Source organism: Tiliqua scincoides, chromosome 4, assembly GCF_035046505.1.
Source record: "Tiliqua scincoides isolate rTilSci1 chromosome 4, rTilSci1.hap2, whole genome shotgun sequence".
NCBI classification, from domain to species: domain Eukaryota; kingdom Metazoa; phylum Chordata; class Lepidosauria; order Squamata; family Scincidae; genus Tiliqua; species Tiliqua scincoides.
Window position 1 is genome coordinate 103,438,288 of NC_089824.1, and position 24,551 is coordinate 103,462,838.

At 44.0% G+C, this 24,551-nt stretch overlaps 1 protein-coding gene across 7 annotated transcripts in view; it reads left to right on the forward strand.

Moving 5' to 3' along the window:
* CXXC5 (CXXC finger protein 5) overlaps positions 1-24,551 on the forward strand; it is an 89,403-nt gene that overhangs the window by 47,185 nt on the left and 17,667 nt on the right. For all 7 annotated transcript variants that reach the window (XM_066624322.1, XM_066624324.1, XM_066624323.1 and 4 more), the window contains one exon: positions 14,465-14,590. The gene's annotated coding sequence lies outside the window, so the exon portion shown is untranslated. The remainder of the gene's footprint in view (positions 1-14,464; positions 14,591-24,551) is intronic.

The following is a 24,551-nucleotide window of genomic DNA, read 5'->3' on the forward strand; positions in this document are numbered from 1 at the left end:
AGCAGAAGGGGCGGTTTCTGTCTATTAATCCATAATATATGTCCTTTTCTATTTTGAACTCTGGTGATCCCCCTGGAGTGAAGAATTTTAAGGATTAGCTGGGGGCCTGGAGTTTCAGCTGAATATTCATGAGATAAGGCCTTTTCCCTCTCCTCCTCCCACTGTCACCCCTGCTGCAGCTGAATCTCTTCTATTTATTCAGTACAGGCAGAGTGTCTACTACAGTGCATTAGAATTGCTGGTAAAACATTGTGTATCAGGGATGAGGAAGAGTGAGAATTTGGATCCGTCAGCATTGACCTTAAGAATTTTGTCCTGTTTCCATTTGTTATTGAAAAGTGTAAATTTAGAATAAGCTGCTGGGAAAATTTAGGTTAAAATAAAGAAAGTGTCGTAATTTTAGGTCTACTTCCGACAAGGACAGTTTTGTTAAATGGGTATCACTTCCATTTGGAGAAATGGTGTTCTGTTCATGACACGTTTACCCACTACATGTGCATACAGGAGTCCTGACTGGTGGCAAGAGCATGCCAAGTACACACTTAGTGAAACAGACACGTGTATTTGTCACACTTCTTTGCAGGCACCTTAAACCTTCTACCGCAGTTGACACTCTCATCGTCATTGACTTTTGGTGGGTTGTGTACTGTGGAAAGGATGCATTCTGGGGCTGATGCAGCAGTAAGAATATTGAGAAGCACTGTCCTGGCCTGTTCTCCCTGCTCCTCTGGAAGCAGGATCAGCACGCCGCCTGCTCACTTTTCCAGAGACCCAACAGGCAAGACAGCATCTCCTCCTCTTTGATAGCGTAGCTGTTCCTGCAGCTCACTGAAAGAGAGCAGTCTGTGAAAGAAACAGCCGCTCCGAATGCTGCTTGCTACCTTCCCTCTCCCTCAGAATAGTGGTGGGTGTTGCATGCAGCCTATGGATTTTTTAATAATTTTTTTGCCCAGAAGCATATTGTTTCAGATTATAATGTTGCTGTGTAAGGCAAACAGATTTCTGAGGAGCATAACACATTGTTTTGATTGTGTTACATAAAAACATTTATAGCAGATTTATTGTACAAGTAGACCAAATAAACACATTAAGTCACCTTACATGCAGACCATTGATTTGTCTGCTCATGTAGTGTTGTTTTTCTCTTGACTGAGCAAGGCGCCAACTGTGCCTCAGGTGGACATCTTTTTCTGGCCTGGCTACCTGAGATTCTTTAGTTGTAGATGTTGGAGCCTTCAGGGTTTGAATGTGTCACTTACGCTTGTAGAGCTTGGTGGAAGATCTGCTTGTAGCCCATTTGATGATCTTAGGAACTTCCCTTATGAGCCACACAACCTGGCAGAATCTGTGGAATAATTCAAAGCCAGGGACTGACTGCTCACATCCACCTGTACAGAAAGGTTGTTAGAGCCTTTTTGTCCTGTGAAGCACAACTCATGAATAGATTTTCAACTTCTGACGATGTTCTCACTGCCTGAGAATCTGTGTGCTATTTGAAAATGTGTAAACTCTACAGTACCCCATTCCTGACCCACAGCTGGTGCCTTGCTCTACCTTCTCTCTCTGTATTTGGTTGGATGTGTTGATCTGTTCTCTGCCCACGTGCCCTGAATGATCCCAACCCAACTATCCTGGGTTGCCCGGACACACTGTAATAAGGCAGGCTTGCAATCAAGTTGGCCAAGGTTACTAGCTCATAAACGTGTTTACTAGCCTGTTTGCCAGCAAGATACCAGTTAGTCGTTTGTGACCAAAACCAAAGAAATTCCAATTTTTGTAATGCTTTCCTGCCTAGTCATATGTCATATGGGGTGTTAAATACAAAATCCAAGGCTCTGCCATAGCTAGAGGTGTTTGTTTCTGATGAATAAGATAGGTTGCCAACTTAAGTCTTACTGAACACAGTGGGCTTACTTCTGAATAAAATAAATAACACAATTTTCACATACCTCTAACATAGCTTTTGAAAACAGATTTATTTCCCTTGCAAGTAAAGCATTGAAGAAAACAGCCCTACGGCTTGATTAAAATTTGGTAATTTAATCAAGTGAAATATGTGGGCCACATTGCTGGTTAACCATTCTTTCGCCAAAAAACAAACAAACAGGAATTAGTGTGACTGTTTACAAAAGAAGTGGGATGTATCCAATGCTAGAACGCATCGATTGATCACTTGTGAACCATCAATTGATGTATCTGGTGGCAGAGAAGATGTAAGCTTTCTTAGCTTATGATGGCAACTAGATGGGAGGGGAAGAGGGGAATTTGGCAAATAGGTGAGTTAGGGATACACTACCATATACTATGGCAAGGTCGCATGTTTTGGTCTGCACCTAGTTTTGGTCACCCATGTTGAGTAAGGATGAATTGAAGCTGGAACCTGTGCAAAGAATTTAATAGCAACAAATCTAGTTGGATATCAGTGTCCTTTCAGCAGAAAAACAAAAGCAATATTGCTCTGCTTCTCTGCCCTTGAATCCCATTTTATCCCTACTTGTTGACCTCCTCTTCCTGCTTTGTGACCCTCGCCCTCCTTGCCTTTTCTGTTCATTCTCCCTTGAAGCCTTCCGTGCCTGAAATTCCTTCCACCCAATGTAGTGCCACCTCTCTCTCCATTTAGTACCTTCCTTCATTTGGTACTCCCTTTTAAGAAATAGCATGTTCCCTGAGGCAAGCCCTCTTATGGGTTCTACTACCAATGAAAGTCTGGTCGACAGCCTCTGGGGCCTTCTCTGTGGCAGCACCCTATATGTGGAACTCCTTCACATTAGCAATCCGGTCTGCGTCAACACTAGGCCTTTACTCTGCTATCTTTCGGTCACGTCCTTTTAACAGAGTTTTCAGATGACATTGAATAGAAAGTGTGGTTATCCTGTTTTTAACCTGTTCTGAATTTTCTTTTGGAACCTCATGTATTCTGACTTTTGAGGGAAGACATGAAAGAATAGGTATAGAGCATTGTGCCACGGTCCATTACGTATGCAACTGGTTCTACTTCTTTGTTTTGTTGAAGTTTGAATATTGTTCCAAATTAATGTTTTTCATTTTTAGTCTTGTGCTCTTGAAGTGGAAGGGAAAGGACAAGGTACTTGTGGATCTGAGATGCAGACTGCCTGAAGTATCTTAGTATGAGTGAGGGAGATTTCACCCCTCCCTTCTCAGCCTTGATAAGCTGGATTGGGCTGTGGAGGTCTAACTTCTGTGTGTTGATGTGAAGCAACTCCTGATCCATTAAGCAACAGCAACCCTGACGAAATACTTGGCAAACAGGGAAAGCAGCATGTATTGAAAGCAAAGAGGTTTTGAAGCAGGGGTTGCCTCCAGCACTTGCCTACTTCTGAAGTAGTTTCATTCCCTTCACTGGGATCTGCTGACCTTCTGAGATGAGCATCCAAAAATGAATTGGAATTTCCTCTGTCCCTTTCTGTCGCCTTCACTGCCAATCAGATCTGCACTGGGGAACCAAAGGAGTGGACATCGCTCCCAGGCCAGCTTTGCTCTTTGTTCTTCATTGAGATAATCTACCTTTCCCTTTTCTCTCTTCCCAGGTGAAGGCTGCAGTCTCAGTCCTGTCATTGAATTGAACGGGACTTACTTTTTATCCTAGCCCTTGGGGACAGTCCTTGCTAGACTGGGCTTATATGCCACTGTATTAAGTGCAGTATGGAACTTTTGTTTCAATTCCACTGACACCTGATAATGGAATAGTGATACCTCAGAAATACAAAAAGCTCTTCGTGTAGAAGCAACCCAGGTTGCCGTGCTCTCTGCTTTTCAGTGGCAATTGAAAAATCTATACCATCACAAATCACAGCAAAGTACTGTCCAAAATGTAAGGTTTTACAGTTTTCTAAAAGATGCAGGCCGCAGCAGGTCATTAGAGTTGCTCCATGTCAAGGCTATAGACCCCTCTGTGACCTCTGTAGTGACATGAAGCTGCCCAGATCTGTGGCCAGGCAAGGTTTCCGGGTATTACATTCAGCAATGATGTCATCACCAAGCCGGGAAGCCTCCTGTGAAGCTGGGCAGTTAACAGCTAAGATTGGGACAGGAACCAAATGCATGAAACTGTAAAAGGGTGAGAGAGGCTTGGAGAGGGTAGGATGGCAGGAGAAAAGGAGAGGCGAATGGAGAAAGGTTGGAAGGTAACAGAAGGGGAAAAGGCCAGAGGAAAAAGAAGCAAGGAGGGTACAAGGGGTAGAGAGCCTGGGACGGAAGGGTGAAACCAACGGCAGGGAGGGAGGGAGAATGCCCTCCAAGAGTGAGAGGATGAGAGAGAAGCTATAAAAGGAAGGTGACAGAAGGCGGGCTGGAGAGGAGTGAAGAAGCTGGGAAGAGGGGACACAGAGAAGTGGGGATACTCAACATTTTTGATGTTCTGCCTGGGGGGAGGCAAGCTTACTAGGTTCCTACTGAGACCCTGGCCCCTGGGGATAGGCAGAGAACTTCAGGGTAGTGTGTCTATTAAAAAGCAATGCCTGGGGCCAAAGAGCATCCTTTTAACAAGGAGAGCCCTTGCTTTTCCCTTCCATCTGTGTGACAGTAACAACAGGGGAGAGAGGAGGCTATAGACTTGAAAAAAATTGCTTTTATTTGCTGAACCCCCTCGCCTCAATAAACCCCTTTTTTTGAGCATCTGCATCTGGCTTCTAGACTCACTGTGCTGCAAATATAGGTGATATATCATGCCCTATGATATGGACTCCCCCCCCCCACATGGGATGAGAAAGAAACAGGATGCCCATAGCCCCACTGTGTCCTCTGTCAGAGTTAACCTCTTGAATTGAGCTAAGACCTCACCAAGAAGACCGAGGTCACAATCCTAACCCCTTATGTCAGTGCTCTCCAGCAGTGCTTTCCAGCACTGACATCAGGGCAATGCAGCTCTGAGGTAAGGGAACAAACATTCCCTGACTTTGAGGAGGCCTCCAAGAGTGACTGACACCCAAGTGCAGGATGCAGCACATGTCCCATTGGCACCACTATGCCAGTGCTGGAAAGAGCTGACATAAGGGGTTAGGATTGTGTCCCCAGTCTTTCAAGGGAAGTTGGTCAATGGTTGCCAGCCCCATGTAGAGCATGCTACAGTAATCAGTCTCAGTGTAATACATGGATAACCATAGGCAGGTCTGACTAATCCAGAAAGAGAGCAGTCGATGTTCTAGCCTAAGCCCGGCACAGGTGTTCTGGGCAATAGTTGCTACCTGGCAAAATATTTTATTATTGTTCCCCATGCTGGTTACATGAAACTGCTGGGAGAGATCATCAGGGATTTTAGAGGTGAGTGCCCTCAATATGCTGGTGACATCCAACTCTGTCTCTCCCTTACATGAGACCAGGTAAAGCCATAGATGTGCTGAAAAGTATTTGGAGTTGGTAATAGGCTTGACGGGGGGGCTAATAAACTGACCTGAATCAAGATAAGATAGAGGTGCTGTTGATGAATTGTTTATCAACCCATGTTGTTGCAACCTTCAGTCTCGAAAGACTATGGTATCGTGCTCTGAATGGTGGTTCTGGAACAGCATCTAGTGTGGCTGAAAAGGCCGATTCGGGAGTGACAGTCCCTTCAACACCGGGAGCAAGTGCAGTCTGTCCCTGGTCTGTCTCCCTGGCTATGGGCCTTCCTTCTTTGCCTCTCTGCCTCAGTCCGTTGGCAAAGTGTCTCTTCAAACTGGGAAAGGCCATGCTGCACAGCCTGCCTCCAAGCCGCTCAGAGGCCAGGGTTTCCCACCTGTTGAGGTCCACTCCTAAGGCCTTCGGATCCCTCTTGCAGATGTCCTTGTATCGCAGCTGTGGTCTACCTGTAGGGCGCTTTCCTTGCACGAGTTCACCATAGAGGAGATCCTTTGGGATGCGGCCATCATCCATTCTCACGACATGACCAAGCCAACGCAGGCGTCTCTGTTTCAGCAGTGCATACATGCTAGGGATTCCAGCTCGTTCCAGGTCTGTGTTGTTTGGAACTTTGTCCTGCCAGGTGATGCCGAGGATGCATCGGAGGCAGCACATGTGGAAAGCGTTCAGTTTCCTCTCCTGTTGTGAGCGAAGAGTCCATGACTCGCTGCAGTACAGAAGTGTACTCAGGACGCAAGCTCTGTAGACCTGGATCTTGGTATGTTCTGTCAGCTTCTTGTTGGACCAGACTCTCTTTGTGAGTCTGGAAAACGTGGTAGCTGCTTTACCGATGCGCTTGTTTAGCTCGGTATTGAGAGAAAGAGTGTCGGAGATCGTTGAGCTAAGGTACACAAAGTCATGGACAACCTCCAGTTTATGCTCAGAGATTGTAATGCAGGGAGGTGAGTCCACATCCTGAACCATGACCTGTGTTTTCTTCAGGCTGATTGTCAGTCCAAAATCTTGGCAGGCCTTGCTAAAACGATCCATGAGCTGCTGGAGATCTTTGGCAGAGTGGGTAGTGACAGCTGCATCGTCGGCAAAGAGGAAGTCACGCAGACATTTCAGCTGGACTTTGGACTTTGCTCTCAGTCTGGAGAGGTTGAAAAGCTTTCCATCTGATCTGGTCCGGAGATAGATGCCTTCTGTTGCAGTTCCAAAGGCCTGCTTCAGCAGGACAGCGAAGAAAATCCCAAACAAGGTTGGTGCAAGAACACAGCCCTGCTTCACGCCGCTTTGGATGTCAAAGGGGTCTGATGTGGAGCCATCGAAGACAGCAGTGCCCTTCATGTCCTTGTGGAAAGATCTGATGATGCTGAGGAGCCTGGGTGGACATCCAATCTTGGGGAGAATCTTGAAGAGGCCATCCCTGCTGACCAGGTCGTAGGCCTTCGTGAGATCTATGAAGGCTATAAAGAGTGGCTGTCGTTGTTCCCTGCATTTCTCCTGCAGTTGTCTAAGGGAGAATACCATATCAGTGGTGGACCTGTTGGCTCGGAATCCGCACTGCGATTCTGGATAGACGCTCTCTGCAAGTACCTGGAGCCTCTTTAGTACAACTCGGGCAAACAGCTTTCCTACAACGCTAAGGAGAGAGATGCCATGGTAGTTGTTGCAGTCACCCCTGTCACCTTTGTTCTTGTTCTTATTATTATTATTAACAGTATTTATATACAACTTTTCAACTAAAAGTTCACAAAGCAGTTTACAGAGAAAAATCAAATAACTAAATGGCTCCCTGTCCCAAAAGGGCTCACAATCTAAAAAGATGCCAATGAATACCAGCAGACAGCCACTAGAACAGACAGTGCTGGGGTGAGGTGGGCCAGTTACTCTCCCCCTGCTAAAAAAAGAGGAGCACCCACTTGAAAAAGTGCCTCTTACCCAATTAGCAGGGGTTAATTGTACAGCGTGATGATGTTTATCAACCCATGAGCATAGTATTCGGCTTGTTGTGGATGGGGGTCGCACTCCCCCCCCCACATTCACATTCTGGAGCACTGCTTGATCCAGCTTTGTTACTAGCTGTTTAAGTGGCACTAGTACCTCATAGCATCTTTTTCTGTTTTGGCTGGTGTGTTACCTGTGCTGCTTCTTGGAAAGAGGTGATTAACAGCTATATCTTGGAACATCCAGACTAGACTACATGTTACATATGCTTGGGGATGCCCTTGAAGATGCCTTTGTACTCCTGGCACATAATGCAGCAGTCAGATTGTTAGGGCACCTGGTTGCAGGTCTCTTGTTATCTGGTATGCTCCCTGGGGCATTTGGTGGGCTGCTGTGAGATACAGGAAGCTGGACTAGATGGGCCTATGGCCTGATCCAGTGGGGCTGTTCTTATGTTCTTATGACTAGAACTAATTCTTGTGAGCATATTATGGCAGTATTGAAAGGACTTCCCACTACTGTTTCTGGACTCTGTTCAAGATATTGTTTTCAACCTTTTAAACCTAACAGCCTGAGGTATCTGAAGGATAATTTTCTCTCACATGAACCTGCCTTACCATTAAGATATTTGTAGCAGAAGAACTTTGCAAGAATGCATACGGGGAGAAGTTATTCTGTGCTTGAACTACCTCCTAGATTTCTTCCTTCTTAATCTCCTTTCATATTGACATCAATTAAGAGTGTTTCCTTTCCACAATTCCGTGGATAGACAAGCTGTCCACTAAACCTGATAGTTTATGTTATGCTGTATAACCGTCTCCTGTATTAAACTCTCACCAGATTCAAGGCAATTTATGATTTGAACAGGTTGTGTAATTGTTCTGCTTCCAGTCTCAGTGCATCACTTGCGTTCAGCCACTGCATGGCCTGAGTCTTCCTATGGTAGCATTATTTCCAAAAATAAAAGAATGGTGTGTCTTTTAAACAAACCCTTTCATCTGATTTTGCTGGGTGGCAATCTTGAATGGAGCTTATTGATACATGTGAATTTGTGGGTGCAGGATGGAAACAGGTCTTGGAACTTATTTATTTAAAATGTGCTGCTTTTTCCAGATGGAAGAAATGGAAACCTATTATTATTATTATTATTATTATTATTATTATTATTATTATTATTAACAGTATTTATATACCACTTTTCAACTAAAAGTTCACATGCCTATGGCATGTTTGTCCAAAGCCTTGGCCAGATTGATAGTGTTTTTTTTTTCATATTCCCACATGTTCAGTAGTAGTGCCACAGTGAGAATGATGGGTCTATAAATCCTTCTAGTTAGCAAAGTTGTGTCAAGTTCCTTGGTAATCTTTGGAAACTGCAGACCCTGCACTAGAAAACTGAAAAAGTAACAGTGTTGATTTTGCTGTGGTGTTGTGGTAGGTGTGGTCTTGAAATACTAATGCACCTTATCTGTGAAACCCATATTTTGGACCAATTAAAGAGAAAATAAGTTGATTTTAAATGCAGTAGGTAATGATAGTTTCTTTGGTGCTATTATGATCTGCCATGTACAATAAATGTGTCTTGGTTTGCAGATTATTGGTCTAATAGACTGTAACAGCTCCTCCAGTCCAGCAACAAACTAATGCAGTTCAGGTGTGGCTTTTATTTCTGCTCAGAATATCCGTAAGAGTGTTCCTGTGCAGTGTGCACATGTGTAGCAACTGATACCGAAATCTCAAACACTCAACTGCTTCCTTTTCCCTCCTCCCCTTCTGAACATAACTGAAGAGATGAACCTACATCGTGATCACTAAATCGAGTCAAAATATTTCATTTTTAAAGTACAGTGATACCAAACTTTTGCAGAAGACACTGTCATTGTTGAGCTCTTCTGATGTGATGGAGCCTTCAAGAACATTTCAAGTTCTAGTGAGGGGAACTGTATAGTGGCAGGTCCTTATGGGGAGTAGGGTTGGTGGAGACCATAATCCAGGGGTGCTCACACTTTTTTGGCTCGAGAGCTACTTTGAAACCCAGCAAGGCCCGGAGATCTACCAGAGTTTTTTTTACAATGTTCGCGCCATCATAACATATAACATTTATGTGTACAATGTATGTTGGTGTACCTTGAGCCCCACTGAGTATAACAGGACTTACTCCTGACTAGACATGCCTAGGATTAGGCTGTGAAGCTGCAATCCTAGCCACACTTACCTGGGAGTAAGCCCCATTGAGTACAATGGGCCTTACTCCCGGCGTTTCCTCCCAGAGGCACCTGAAGGGGGGGGTCGGCACTCCGCGATCTACTCATTTTGCCTCGTGATCTACCGGTAGATCGCGATCCACCTGTTGAGCACCCCTGCCATAATCCATGGCCAGCTAGTAAACCAAGCTAGCATATGTCTTTAAAGACATCTAAGCTAGCATATGTTAAACAGGGATTTATGGAGGAAAAGTCCATTGCAGGTTGTAAACTGGACTGGATAGGCACTTGGCATGATCCAGCAGGACTCATTTTACATTCTTATATGTGGGCATCTTCATGGGATTTTTTTCAAACAAAAATTAGTCTGAATGATTTTTGATTTTTTTAAAGAAACCAACGTTAGGATGCTCTATTTGAATGTCTTGTGGAAAGAAAAATGACATTCTAGTGATTAGTAGAAAAGAATCGGGGCAAGTTTGAGGACAAATTGGAACAGACAACTGACTAGCATCCTTTTGAAACCATTTGATTGGGGTGGGCATTTTACCAGATATTTTACCACACATTTCCTGTTCATTTGCACTTAATGCAAGACTGAATCCTTCCTACCTGGCAAGGTGATATACATGACTGATCTACCCAAGGCTATGAGAACTTTCCCAGGGCAGGTTGGATTTGGAGCTCCTCATCACAGCTGGCTTGAATTGTGTTAACAAGTTGCATGGTGAGCTCTACCCCATAGAAGCTTTTCCATAGACTTGCCTTTAGAATTGCTTTACTATAAAATCTCTGCAACACTTCCGCAGCTACAACTTTTATTGTATTTGGTATTCAGTTATTATGTACCCATACAGGTTTCTGCATCAGATTCTTGTCAGCTTGCAAACTCTGGCTTGGACATTTGGTTTGCACAGCCAAATTGAAGACAGCACAGGCAGATTCAGGTCTGCCTTCATGGAAAATCTTATCAGGCAGCAAGCCCAGTAAAGCAATTAACTCTCTTGAGGTTTGAACCCTACCAAGAATTTTAATTAAATAAAGTCAAGGAAAATTGAAATGATATCTTAAATGTTTTGGACTCAGCAGAACCTCTTCCAGAAAATCTTTTCATTCTAAGGTGGCCCAGTTTGGTGGGATAAGTAAGATATCTGTAGGAATACAATTAGGCACTTTTTAATTAGGCACATAAATGCTGAGTGAAGGAGAGGCTAGTTGGCTTCGTCATTCAAATTTCAGTGTAAGAAAGAGCATTTAGGTAGAAAAACTGTCCACATACAACATGGCATTTTGTCAGTGGAGGTAATTTATTAAAGCAGGCCAAATGTCAACAAAAGGATGCATGCAACTCTAACTAATACTGTATATTCCTGTCTTTCTGTGTCAAACAGCCCAATCTTATCCAGGGCATGCAATGGAAGTTTGTGAGATCTACCACTGTAAGTCCTATACGGGTAGTGCCAGAGACGGGGGTGCTGATCCCTTCTCAGCTGTGGCGTTTACTGAATAATTTTTTTTAAAAATCACTGAGCCAGTTTGGATGATCCCTCTAACTAGCCCCTCATTGCATGAAATAAGACATATGCATCTCCTTCCCAACCAGTGCTATTTAAATTTAAATTGTGTGGTGAGGGGTAGTTCAAATGTGCTCTCCCCATGTGATTACATGGTGGGAGAGATTTGCATGTACGTACTCCAAATTTCGGTAGTCTGATCTGGCAATACCATCCAAACTAGTCTTTCAGTTCCCATCTGGGATGAAATAAGATAGCTCCACATATGCCATGCCAGTCCAAGCATCTGGTAAAAAGAATAGGATATAAATACATAATTGTGCAATGCAGAGAATCATGTGGGCTGGTGCAAGTCCCTTGCGCTAGCCCAGGGGTGTTGCGAGCATACCATAAAGCATGTTTGCAACTATTATGCAGTTGGCTGAACCTGTCCCAAAACCTGTATACACTGGATGAGGGTGACCAGTATGGGGAGTTGGAGAGGTTGGTGTAAGTGTGGAAGTCTTGAGGATGGAGGGGTGGCAGGCTGGTGGGCGGACCAGACCTGGGAGGGGAATGGGATTGGATTCAGCAACTTAGGCCAGATCCTAATCCCTTCCCAGCCAGCCTGGCATTACATCTGGCTGCTCAAATCTGTGCCAGCAAATTCACTTACTTCCCTTACTCCAAAAAATATTCCCTTGCTCTATATTGCACAGCAGCCACCTCCTAATCTGTGCTGGATACACCACGGGCCACTTGGTTAAGATTGGGCTGCCTGAGCAACAGGGTGTAGGACAGCGCCCCCCCCCCATGTGTATGTGGCCTGTGGTGTGCAAAATGGGCATCAAAAGCCATCAATATATTGATAGGACCAAATAAGTCCCCTGATAAAATGTAACTATCAGCCTTTTGCCGTGTATAATGAACATGCAGGCAATTTTGTTGCTTATAATTGAGTTGAAATGATCTATTGCTAAAATCAAAAAAAAAGTTTGATATTGATAGTTACTAAATGACATGAAGTCTGAAATATGAACCTGTCCATTTTTTTTGCAGAACAGCTTCTGAGCTGATGATTTGTTGTAGAACAGTAGAAGCTGTTTATCTGGGCAATGATAATTGTTGAAACTCACTGATTTTTTTAAGCTTCAAGGTTTACCTGGATCCCACCAACATGTGTTGCAATGCGACATGCTGTGTTAGAATGTGTGGGTGTAGAAGTATGCCATTTCTCAGCTTGTCAACTCCACTCAAATGAGTGGATGACATTTAAACTGGAGTGACATACAGGGGAAGCTTGGCATTTATTACCAGTACTTTCTACATATTTAATGCTGAGTTACTACTTGGGTCAACTGGCTCTTGAGGAGTTGTTGTTGTTAATAAGAGTATTTATATACAACTTCTCAACAAAAAGTAGTTCACAATTTACATAGCATAAAAAATCAATAAACCAGTTGCAAAACTTGTGTAAAAATAATCACATGGGGTACCTCAGGATCTGCAACAGATCTGTTCTCTATACATTGTTAAAGTATGTTATTATTTATTGTTATTGAATTACATTTTTCAGTACAGTCTAACCCCAGGATCTGCCAGCACCCACAGATTTACCAGCATCTGCCAGCATCCACTGAAAATGCCGGGATCCCAGTTTAAATGTCTTTAAATAGAAACAAAGCATGCGAAAACCGGGCTTCCTATCTTCTTGTGGCAAAATAACATTGTTATCAAGCCTCTCAGGTCTACAAATAACTTGGAAGAAGCACTTCTGGGTCTTCGACATCAATATATACCACATTCAGCCACAAGAGGTGCTGAATGTAATACAATGTAGTGCACATCTAGTGGCTGAATGCAGCATATTCTGGTGCTTGGAGATGTGGAATTGTGTTTTTAGAGCTATTTTTGGCTCCAAGAGGCTTGGTAATGGTGCGGTTTTGCCACGTGTTACCTGATTTTTGCATGCTTTGTTTCAATTTAAAGACATTTAAACTGGATTCCAGGTATCCACAGATTTTGATATCCAAGGGGGTTTCCGGAAGGGAACCGCTATCGTTTCTGATCATTCATCTTCTGGAGTCAGAGGACTTTACAAGAATACCGGTTGTCATTAGTAATTTAAGCTTATAGCCACAATTGTTGCAAAGAGAGAAAAATGTGGAAGCCACAAACATGTGCAGAAAAGCTTATTCTGATTGTTTTACTCACATGGCAACCTTCAGTCTCAAAAGACTATGGTATCACACTCTGAAAGGTGGTTCTGGAACAGCGTCTAGTTTTATTATTGTTCCGGTAAAAAGGGCTGAATAAAACATGATATAAAGATTCTCTTCCAAAGCATGCTCTGACTTCATAGCAGTTCAGTCAGTGATTGTGAAAGGATTTGGGGCTTCTGTGCACATTTCCTAATTTTCACAGCCTGTGGGGTGAAGGTGTTTTCAGCTAGGAAGTGGAAACCAATGCTACAGCAGTGACCATTTTTAAGTACTCATCATCTGATAAAAGTAATGTGCAGACTGGCCTTCAGTCAGTCAGTTTTCAAGTCATCATTGCCCCTTACCCTTTCAGACTCCCTCCTCAGCACCCTGCCTCCATTCATCTTTCAACTACAGCCTCTTTTCTCCTTCTAGCCTATTCAATCCCTTTCTCTAGTCCAGCTGTTTTCAATCTTTTTCATTTCATGGCACACTGACAAGGCACTAAAATTGTCAAGGCACACCACTGGTTTTTGGCTGGTTGACAAGGTGCCCCACACTGCAGGTTTTGTGGGGGGCTCACATATCTCAGTGGCCCTACTTATAAATGACCCTCCCCCAAACTCCTGTGACATACCTGCAGCCCATTCATAGCACACCAATATGCCGCAGCGTACTGGTTGAAAATTGCTGCCCTAGTCCCCTCTCTTTCTTCCTGGTAACATGATGACTATTTGAGGGGCAAACCTGCATGTTGCCTGTTTTAATTTGGCACCCTATTCATACTTCTGTGATCATTGCCAGTGCCTTACTATGACATCCACAGAGAAACCCTTCTGAGCCTGTCTTATGGTACAATTGTAAAAGAAAAGAAAAGAAAACATGCAAAGACAAATATAGATGAATCTTATTTATGACATTTCATGGTAAGGGAGGGCTCGAGTTGTAGCTGGCTGTCTAGGGGAAAAAATGTCTTGACATGCTGTGGGGTCTTTCAACAAAAGCTTGTTATGCAGAAATCATACGACGTTTATCATGGCATGGGGCTAAACTTGATAACCTCCTAATGTTTGTACATCAAATTGCTGTTAAACAGCTACTGAGGTTGGTTCAAAAGTTGGCAACCCTAGAGAGGAAAGCCCTTGTAAATAATAAACATTAAGCACTGGTCCTGTTTCACACTGCAGATAAGTACCAAATGTTCTTACAGGAGCGTTTTGGTTTCCTGTGTGTTGATTGCTGCCATAGTTATTGTTTTCTTTTGTGTTCCAACATCCAGGTGAGGATCTGGGATTTGATGGCTTTCTTGTGGATTGTTGTTTAGCCTGTGGAGATCTGCTGTGATTAGTGGAAGAAAATATTGGCCACCTTCCTCTTGCTGCTTTACTGTACCTTACATCCTGAGGTAAGTTGTTGCTATGATGCATGTTCAAATGAGTTGATTATGTAAGTCACCGGATTAATTTTAGGAACCTGTTTATTGCTTTCTACCTAGACGCAGAAGCACAGTAGGGGAGCTCCCAGTAAACAAGGTATATCTGCATCACTAGATTATTAGTCCCTTGGCTTATAGATGTAGGAAGGAGGGGAATGTGCATGGATGGGGAAATCAGAGACTGAAGAGCATTGAAGGAGCTAACAGCATGGCAACATTGCATCCCCCTTCCTTTTATCCTGACATGAGTACTCAGGTAAATAATGCAGGGCATTCAGTCTCTCTAGTATGATGTGCTGAGTCCCAAGAGATGTACAGTGCCCTGTGAATGTTCTAAGGCAGTTAGTAAGTGTATGTGATTGCAACATTTAGGAATTTTCTCAATTTAGACAGTCACCAAAAGTGATGGCTGCTAGCTTTAAAGGGAATTGGACAGATCCATGGAGCTCTATCAAAGGCCCAGTCGCAAGGCAGTAATGGTGGAAGGGAAATATGCCTTTCTATCCTACTTGTGGATTTCCTGTGGGAAATAGGATACTGGACTAGATAGGTTTTTGTCCAGATCCAGCAGGACTTTTCTTACATTCTTATGAGCTTTATCTCTCAAGATAGCAACCTTAAGAATCCCGAATAACAAGAGAAGAGTGACTAGTGGAGAACATTCAGTAGTTGAACCATGAATTTTAGGTGACAAACTTTTAGAAATTCAAGACTATTCAGGAAGAGAAAAAAACCTTCTGCAAGTTGATAGAATTCCTTTTGATACGGAAGTGGAGAAGAAAGATTTGTGAGCTCTTTTTTGTCAGTGGGTTCAAGAAAGAAGAGCATCTTGTGGCCCTCTTGATGTGTGTTCGAGGTAGTTTGAAACTTATTCGTTATCACCTTTGAACCAACCGGACATAGAATGGTTAAGCAGGGTGATTTTTCCCATCCTTTCCATACACCCTTATGGGCAATGTCATTCAGAATACAGAACCAAGATGTGGCAGCTAGTCTGGATGAATGAATGCAGAATGCAAGAGTAGGATCTTGTGTATGATGTTTGTTGATTACAATCTTCTGGATACTTTCTTGGGAAAGTCCTATGGAATTCAGTTGCAGTTACCTGTGAGTAAATACACTAATGTTCTGGCTACAAGAATACTGGAAACCTCCAAGGCTAAAACTATATCACAAAGTGCTGTAAACAGCATATCTTATGCTGAATCCTGCAGTTTGAACCTAAGCCCTAAGAGAGAATTCCTGTTCTCTGGACCTCATGATTCTAGTCCAGTTGACTGCAGAAGAAAAACTGTTAATGACAGTAAAAGAAGGTTTGGACAGAGATTTCTGTAGATAGGAAGTTGGACTTTTTCACTTAGCATATATTTTCCATAATGTTGCAGGTAGGTTTTGGCTGCAGATTTTAGGTCTTGGTACTGAAGAATTTTCAGCACAGTATATGTAGATGCCCTCACCTAAAGTGCAAGTATGTCTGATTGAAGCCTCATAGTTTGCTTCTGAGGCGTGAATGTAACTTGGGAAGTCTCTTGCTGGCCTGTTTGCAGAATGGTATAATGTGCTCAGCTGGCAGGATAGAGGGCGTTTTAAAAAACAACAACCAAAAAAGCCTCTTGTGCTAGATTCTATTTTTGTAGCAGTGAAGACTGATCCACTTTCTCTCAAGTCTCAGCTTGCCCATTGTGTTCCTTGCCATCCTTTGATTTCCAGCACACTGTGGGTGTGGCCCAGCACGTTGTGACTCCCAAGTTAAGCGTGCCATCAGAGTAGCCCTGCTCTGTCTGTGTCTGACCGAACATTGGTTCCTTCATCAAGATATTTGTGGATGTTGTAAAATTCAGTCCTTTTCTAAAAGCAGAGAGCAACACTTGATAGGCAAGGAGGTGGCTGTGGATTGCCAAGTGAATATAGGGTGTGTGTTTTTTTGTTAGTTTTTTTTTTTTTTTTGGTGCTATTCCTTTTTGGACAAGCAAAATGGTAGATGCTGCCTTTGTTCCTGGTGTCAGCCTTTCTGACTTCTGCCTTGAGGAATGTGGTTGAACAACCTAGAATGGCTCTGCAACTTTTGTGGTCTAAAGGTCACAAGTTGCAGAGTGCGCAAAAGGAAATGTGCCTTTTTTTGTTGGCAACCTTCAGTCTCGAAAGACTATGGTATCGCGCTCTGAATGGTGGTTCTGGAACAGCGTCTAGTGTGGCTGAAAAGGCCAATTTGGGAGTGACAATCCCTTCCACACTGGGAGCAAGTGCAGTCTGTCCCTGGTCTGTCTCCCTGGCTACGGACCTTCCTTCTTTGCCTCTTTGCCTCAGACTGTTGGCCAAGTGTCTCTTCAAACTGGGAAAGGCCATGCTGCACAGCCTGCCTCCAGGGAAACGTTTTTGTGATGAGTGCCCTCTCTAGGGCTCTACAGATGTTCCCCTTCCATATACAACAAATGTGTAGATGAGGGAACAGGATGATGGCAGCTGGTACTGCCCAACATCTATACGCTCAGTAGTACATCTGAAAGGCAAGCCCATGTGCACCACGGTTTTGTTATCTAAGTGCTTTGTTGGGGGAAAAAAAAGGAAAATGCATTGGGCTTTCTAGCTATTATGGCACAAAAATGCACATCATAGCATTTGTAATGTGTTTTCATAAAACCCCACAAGGGTGATCTCTTTGGGAAGGGAAATTTAATTATCACTCAACTTCTGACTCGATTCTGAAGTTCACTAGCTGGCTTCAAGCCAAATTCCTATCCAACAACTTAATCTACCTTACCGGGTCTTATGTGAACCAAAATTGTTGAGAATTTATTGTCACTGGCATCCTACAGTCTCGGAAGATTATGGTGTTGCGCTTTGAAAAGTGGTTCTGGAACAGCGTCTAAGAATTAGACGTTAGAATTTATTGTAATCCCCCCTAAACCTTTAGAATACAGAAGTGATTCCTTTGCTGGAAGCTTACGAACCAAGAAGGGGAAGCTGGATTGTTTGGTTACAAAAGAGGCATAGTTATAGTGGGCATAATCAGAATGGAGAGGAATAGAAGGAATCAGTGGACTGTAGTTTTTCCAGGATACAGACTCTTTGGAAAATACAACGTGGTGGTACTCTGTCAAAGAGCATATGGAATTTAATGAATAGAAAACTGGGGGTTGGAGGAGATTCCTCCACAGGATTATTAAGGGTAGAAATATTAGGCCCAAATAATAATTTAGTACAGGGGACAAGCTATTGCGTTCCTTATCAAAGCTGTGAAGGGGATCTTAACTTGGATGCCTCTGATTTCTTTCTCCAAAGGAGAAAGGGTTCTAGAAATAGGTAACTTAAATTACTCTCATATAGGCTGGGTAAATTCATACTCGGGTTATTATATATAGAAAAAATATCCAGATAACACTCAATATTTTAAGAAGGAATGGGGTGATCCAGGAAATTACAGGCGATCAGTTTAATGTATGTTCCAGGTAAACTGGTGGAAAGCAAAACTAAAGATAAATTATTAAGTACATAGAAGAACAAGCCTTGCTGAAGAAGGATCAGCATGGTATCTGCAAAGGTAAGTCTAAGTCTGCCTCACTAACCATATAGATGCTTTGATGGTATCCACAGGAATGGATAAGGGTGATCCAGTTGGCATTGTATATACTTGGACTTTTGATAAAATATTGATAAAAAAATCAATAAAATTCATAAAACTTTTGATAAAATTCACCAAGTGTTCTTGGGTAACTTCACAGTTATAGAATAAAAGGACAGGTCATTTTATTGATTATTAACCAGTTAAAGAATGAGAATTGGAGAAGAGGAATAAATGGGAAATTTTACAGCGGGGGGAAGTAAGAAGTGAGAATCCCCTTAAGGAACTGTCTTGGGACTGTGGTTTTTGAACTTGTTCATAAATGATCTGAAGTTGAGTGCAAAGAGCAGGTGGCCCAGTATGAGATGAGACCAAATTGTTCAAGGTGGTAAAAACCAAAGCGGATTGTGAAGTGCTCCAAAAGGAGTTCTTCAAACTGGGTGTGTGTGAGTAGGGATGGACTATGGCTTTGTTATAGGAGTTGCAACCAAATGATTCCAGGCCATATCAGGCTGCTGTCATATGTCCTCCATATTGCCTCTTCTTTTTGCTGAAGCGTGACCTTAAGATTCTGGAGAAACCTGAAACTGGTATTTCTTTGTAGCAGGTATAGTTCAGTAGCTTTGAATGTTGGCATTTTCCCCATCAAACTTGACAGGAGGTGCCAAGCAGCCAGAGATGTGGAGGGAGCACTCCACATACAAGCTTGCCCCCTTATCCACGGGGGTTCAGTTCCAGAATCCCCTGCAGATATGTGAATCTGTGAATACAGAGGACACCTCCCCCTACCTTCCAGGTGAGGGGAGTTATGCTCCCCTCGCCTCTAGAGGATCTTCTGAGCTCAGCAGAGGCTGCGGGAGTCCACCTGTGGCCTCGGCCGGGCTCGGAATGTCTGAAAATAGTGGAAAAGTCATGACATTTTTATGCCTTGAAAAGATATTATGAGGGCCAGGAAAACTCTCCAGGGTGGAACTTCCCTTACCTCCTGAGGGGGCAGGGGGGCAGAGATCCCCAAACTGTGGATAAATAAAACCATGGATATGGGATCTTCGGATACAGGGGCCCTCCTGTACTTACTTTTTCAATGGAGGGCCTGGGGAAGTGACGATGTAGCAATGGGCTTTGTTTCTCAACCAGTGGTTCTCATACCACCAGTGGTACTTGAGGCGTTGTCCGATGGTACTTGCAGGACCACCCCCACCTGGCAGGAAGACCAGCAATGCAACGTGTCAAGCAGCAGTAGGAGGCTCAGCTCAGCATGCTGAGCTCCAGCATGCGATTTTCACAAGTTCAAAAAAAGTCCTCCCGTCCACCCTGAGTCTCTTACTGGTGTTGGATCTAGCCTCCCAGTCAAGAAGTAACTGGTGATGTCATCATCACCAGTTACTTCTGGTGATGCTTCCAATAGGTGCACCATGAGAAGTGATACAGTGGGAGACAAACATTGAAAAACACTGCTCTAGAGTAACTTCTGTTGCTTAGCTGAAGGATGACGAAGGAGGTAGAGAAAATACACTATGTTGAATGTTCAAAGATACCTGCAAATAAGTTTAGTATAACCAAGAGGCAGATCCCCATCAGTAAGCGGTGCATACCTATATAACTCCTTTTTAGGTAAAGCTTTTTTAGGTGCCAAAGTTAATATATTGACAGTTTTCAATACCTTTTGGTGGTGGTTTTCACTTTCAAAATTTAACCAATTTAAAATGAAAATCTAACAATGAATTCAACCCATTCATGCTATTGAATTGTTGTATCTTAAAATATTTGCACATATTCTAAAAAAAAAATTTCTAGGTAGGCTATTTAATGTGTTTGAATATGCCATTTAAACCACATTAAGGCTCAAATCCTATACACACTTTCCTGGGAGTAAGTTTCATTGACCACAGTGGGACTTAGTTCTGATTTCACATGCATAGGATTGTGCTGTAAGAGTGTTTTGTTACATTTTTTCCTAATTTAAATATTTCAATTCAAATATTTTTTGGCTATTGGAAAAAACCTTGGCGGTATTTATACAGTATGCAAAATATAGCAAACACTTTTGTTTATTAAATTTAGGTCAAATATACATACTGAATCATATGCCAGTCAATTTAGAACATTGAAGCATTTTCTGGTTCAGTTTTTTTCCTGAAAAATCATATCACTATGTGGTGTTACTCTTGTCTTCCAGTTTTTGTGCCAGGCAGTCCGGACCCTGGAGATCCACAAATCTCCTTTTTGCCTACTAGTCAAACCAGAATTTCTGATTGTCACTGACACTCTTTCTTGGAGGCCTTCTGTATGTGTTGGGGAATGGGGCAATGTGTGTTAAATGCTTCTTGTATCATGCTGGCATTTAGAGCTGGTAGAGAGAGCAAGACTTTTGTGCTGTGTCTTCTTATCCCCAGCCCCCAGGGGAAAGAAGAGCAAGAATAGGTCCTCAGTTTGACTGTACTTGTCGTAAGAGGCGACTAAACAGCCACCGGGTAGATGGGACTCCTTAGCCTGGGAGGGCAGCTCATCTGAGAGAAGGAAAACTCTGATCCCAAACCTCCACTGCCTTGTGGCTACATCCAATTATGGAAAAGGCTTCAGGAGTCAACCTCGAGGCAAAATCTGGAGCTGGAGTCCCTGAGGCAGTTCATGGCTGAACACAGTCACGTTCTGGCAACTGCGACGCCGCTGGAACCAACCGTATTTCCATTGGACCAATCTGCCTTTCCATTGGACCATTTCAGCGACGTGGAGAGGGGGGATTTGCTGCATGGGTAACAGCCTATCCTCCATACCTGCTTTACCCAGGCTTCACGCACTGGAGAGGACACTCTGTTCCAGAACCACCACTAAGAGCATGACACCATAGTCTTCCAAGACTGAAGGATGCCAACTTCTTGCTCTAAAGCTCGGCAGCATGTCATGAGAAACCTCTTCCCAGCTGGGAGGGAGTAGGATGAATTTCCCATTTTACATGGAGATTTACAGCAGGGAGAAGCCCTTGTACACGCTCAGCAGCACAGGAAGTGAACCCCCTCAGCTCATACTTCTGCAGATAGAAGGGCAGAAGGGTCTCTCACATTATGCAGAGGAAGGGCCCTCCTTAAAAGGCCAGAGCTGGCCCTAGTGAACTGCTGAGTGTTTTTAGGAGGACCTGGCATAGGTAGTTCTGTTAAAATAATATTTGAGTAAAAGCGCTTTTTTGTTGGCGCCTGTTGCTCTTGAGCGGAATTGATTTTATTCTCCTTGGAGCTATCCTGTAGCCTTTCCTTTCAAAAGTCATTCTTAGAGTGGGCAAGGATAGATGCAAGGACATAACACTGGAATAGTAGCCGTGCTCATCAGGAAGTGGAAAAAAGGCAGAAAACTGCATACCAAAAGGCCATGTTGTTCTGAAGGCGGGGTCTGAGAATTGGTTGCTGTGTCTTAGATGAGAAATCAGCCTTTGTAGAGCGGTTTATGTTGCTTTAGTCCCATTCAGAAAAATAAAAATCTCACCAAACCGCAACAGTGGTTTGGTTGGCTTTCTTTTCAGGCGTTTTTGGTTTTCCTCACAGTCATTTTTTAGAGCCTGCTCAGTGAGTGCCAGCAGCACTGAGAACTGGCAGAGGCAGGCAATGGGGGGAGAGTGAGCCACATGGAGAAAGCATCAGTCAAGGCCAGCTTGCCAAGTCACCATTATCTGCATGATCACAGAATCTACATCGGTGCCAAACAGCCTCGGAGGCTTTTCTCAAATCCTTCCTCTCCCTCCCTGCAACCTGGTTTATGGCCCCCTGAGTGCTTGCCTGGGCAGAAGAGATGGGGTGGAGGGAAATCAGGGCAAATGAACACTAGAAATGGACATTTTATATTGCATTATCTCCACCACCACTCTGTTTTTGAGCACCAGTTCTGCAAATGGCTAGAGCAATAACTGAATTTCAGAGGAGACTTTTTGCATAGCTTGACATTTTTAACTCCAAAAAATGGTCTTGGAATGGATATATTTACATAACTAGATCAGAAACCAGTCTGAGAACCTTGGAGCAGGACCCTGGTACTAGCATGATATTAGTATGCCCCAATGCAGGGCATTCCACAGAAGGTGTGCTGGATGCAGCTGTTGCCCCAGTGCGCTCCTTCTCAGATATACCTAATGAAGAACTTTCAGCTGCCCTGAGACTTTAAAATAGTACAGTTTGGGATCATTGTTGCGCATCACATACACAGTAGCCTTAACTGAACATCTTGTTCTCCACTCAAAAGCTCCATCTCAAGTAGAAACTAATGTAAAGTCTGAATTTTTGCACATCACATCTTTTTTTCCCCTTGGGTCTAATATGGATCTAACTTCTGGATCTAACTTTTCCAAAGTTGGAAATGCAGAAAATGGCTATTAATGTGTTTTTATTCAAAATTTGCATTATAATTATAAATTATAATTTATAAAGTTATAATAATTATAAGAAATTATAATTGCTTCAAGAATATACTAGTATACTAGGTAGGTGATATCAGTGGTATAGTGTCAGCAGCCACAGTCATTATCTGTGCACCCCTCATTAAATAATAAGTAAAAACCAAAAAACGGTTTTATTTTTTCACAGAAATTAGAAATGCAGGACGTTGTGTGATATGTTTTTATTTTGCTATCACTGTTTTTTATCACCTCTACTTACTAGGGTTTTGCCTGCTATAACAGGGTTTCTCAAACTCTTCTGGAGTTTAAGAAGCCTGATAAGTCTTTGCTGGGCAGGGGTGGAAAGCAGCAACGTGATCCCTAGGATCGCGCTGTTGTGGGGGACATAGGGGCTTTTTAAAAAATATATGTCAGTCCCTGCTGGCATCCAAGGGGTGCAGGGAGCCCCGCAGAGCCCTCTGCAGGTCTCCCCACACTTCTAAATACCGATAAAAGTTACTGCGACCCACTTCTAGGTTGCGATTGTGGAACCAGAAGTGGGTCACGATCACGTTTTTCAGTGCCTAGAATGGGTCGGCAACCCACGGCTCTGGAGCCGCATGCGGCTCTTTCAACCGCCTGCTGCGGCTCCTCCGGGTGAAAGTGGCAAAGGGGGTAACAGGAGGCACCTGTGTTGGGAGGGCAGGCTGCTTCCCTCAGCCCCCTGAGCTCACTGCCCTCCACTCCCTTCACCCCCACCTGCCCCGCATTGGTTTCCCTTTTCAATTTTGCCCGCTCTGCAGGCTTAAGCTCCCTGTTTTTCCCTTCCCCAACTCTCCAGCAGGACGCCCTCCTCCTCAGCCATTGTGAGCCCTTGCAGCCCGCCTTTCCCTGAGCAGGTCCCCACTCAGTGCAAGGAGAGGCTTTTCCTCCACAGCAGAGGAGACATCTTGTGTGTCTACTCAGTTGTAAGCCCCATTTCAGCGGGTGAAGCTTACTCCCAGGAAAGGGTGCCTGGGATGGCAGCCTTGGAGCCTGCTCCTATGAGTGTCTACTCAGTTGTAAGCCCAATTACAGCAGATGAAGCTTACTCCCAGGAAAGGGTGCCTGGGATTGCAGCCTTGGAGCCTGCTCAAGGCCAAGCGCAAGGACGGGTGAGTGGGAGCCCATGCCCGGCAGGTCTGTTAGCGAGCAAGCCCCGCTGTAGTCCCTGGGCTACTCCCAGGAAGGTGTGGAGGGCTGCAGCCTCAGCCCCCTCCTATGCAGGTCTACTCACAAGTAGTCAGTGAAGCTTCCTCCCAGGAAAGTGTGGAGAGGACTGCAACCTGAAAGCTCCAACCAACTTGTCTGCTCAGAAGTCCCATTGTAGTCAATGGGGCTTACTCCCAGGATAGTGTGGAGAGGGTTGCAGCCTGAGTGAGGGAGGGCAGGCAGGCAGGGCAGAAGCTGGCCTGAGGCTGCCCCCCACCTCCCCCCCCCAGCTCTGGCTTCTTCTCTTCCCCACCTCTGGAGTCTGTGTCCTTTTTTCCTTCTAGCAGGGTGCCTCTGGAAGGTGGGGGGAGTTCTTTAGTATCCATGTAAGATAAGCAGATGTCATAACCGCCATATGTATTGGAATCCTGGAAGATCTGGTGAGGCGGTAGATGTGGTGTCAGCAGTGGCCCCTTTAAGGGTAAGGCCTGGGCATTCAGCAGAGGGTGCTGCACAGCTGCAGCACCTTGAAGGCAATAGGGCCCTCAGGGATATAAGGAGCACCTGAGGCAGGAAGGCGGTGTGGGTTGGAGAAGGAGTGCAGGTTGGAAAGGAGACTGACTTGGATACTTTGACTGACTTACTTTGGAATCTGACCTTGGACTGTGACTTGGCTTATTGACTTTGGACTCTGCCCTGGATACTCTGACTGACTTTTTGACTAACAGACTGCTGGAGACACTGGAGTTTGAAGTGTGGCTGCTGTGCCCAAGACCTGCTGACGACCCAGGGTCTGCTGTAGTGGTGGGAGGCTG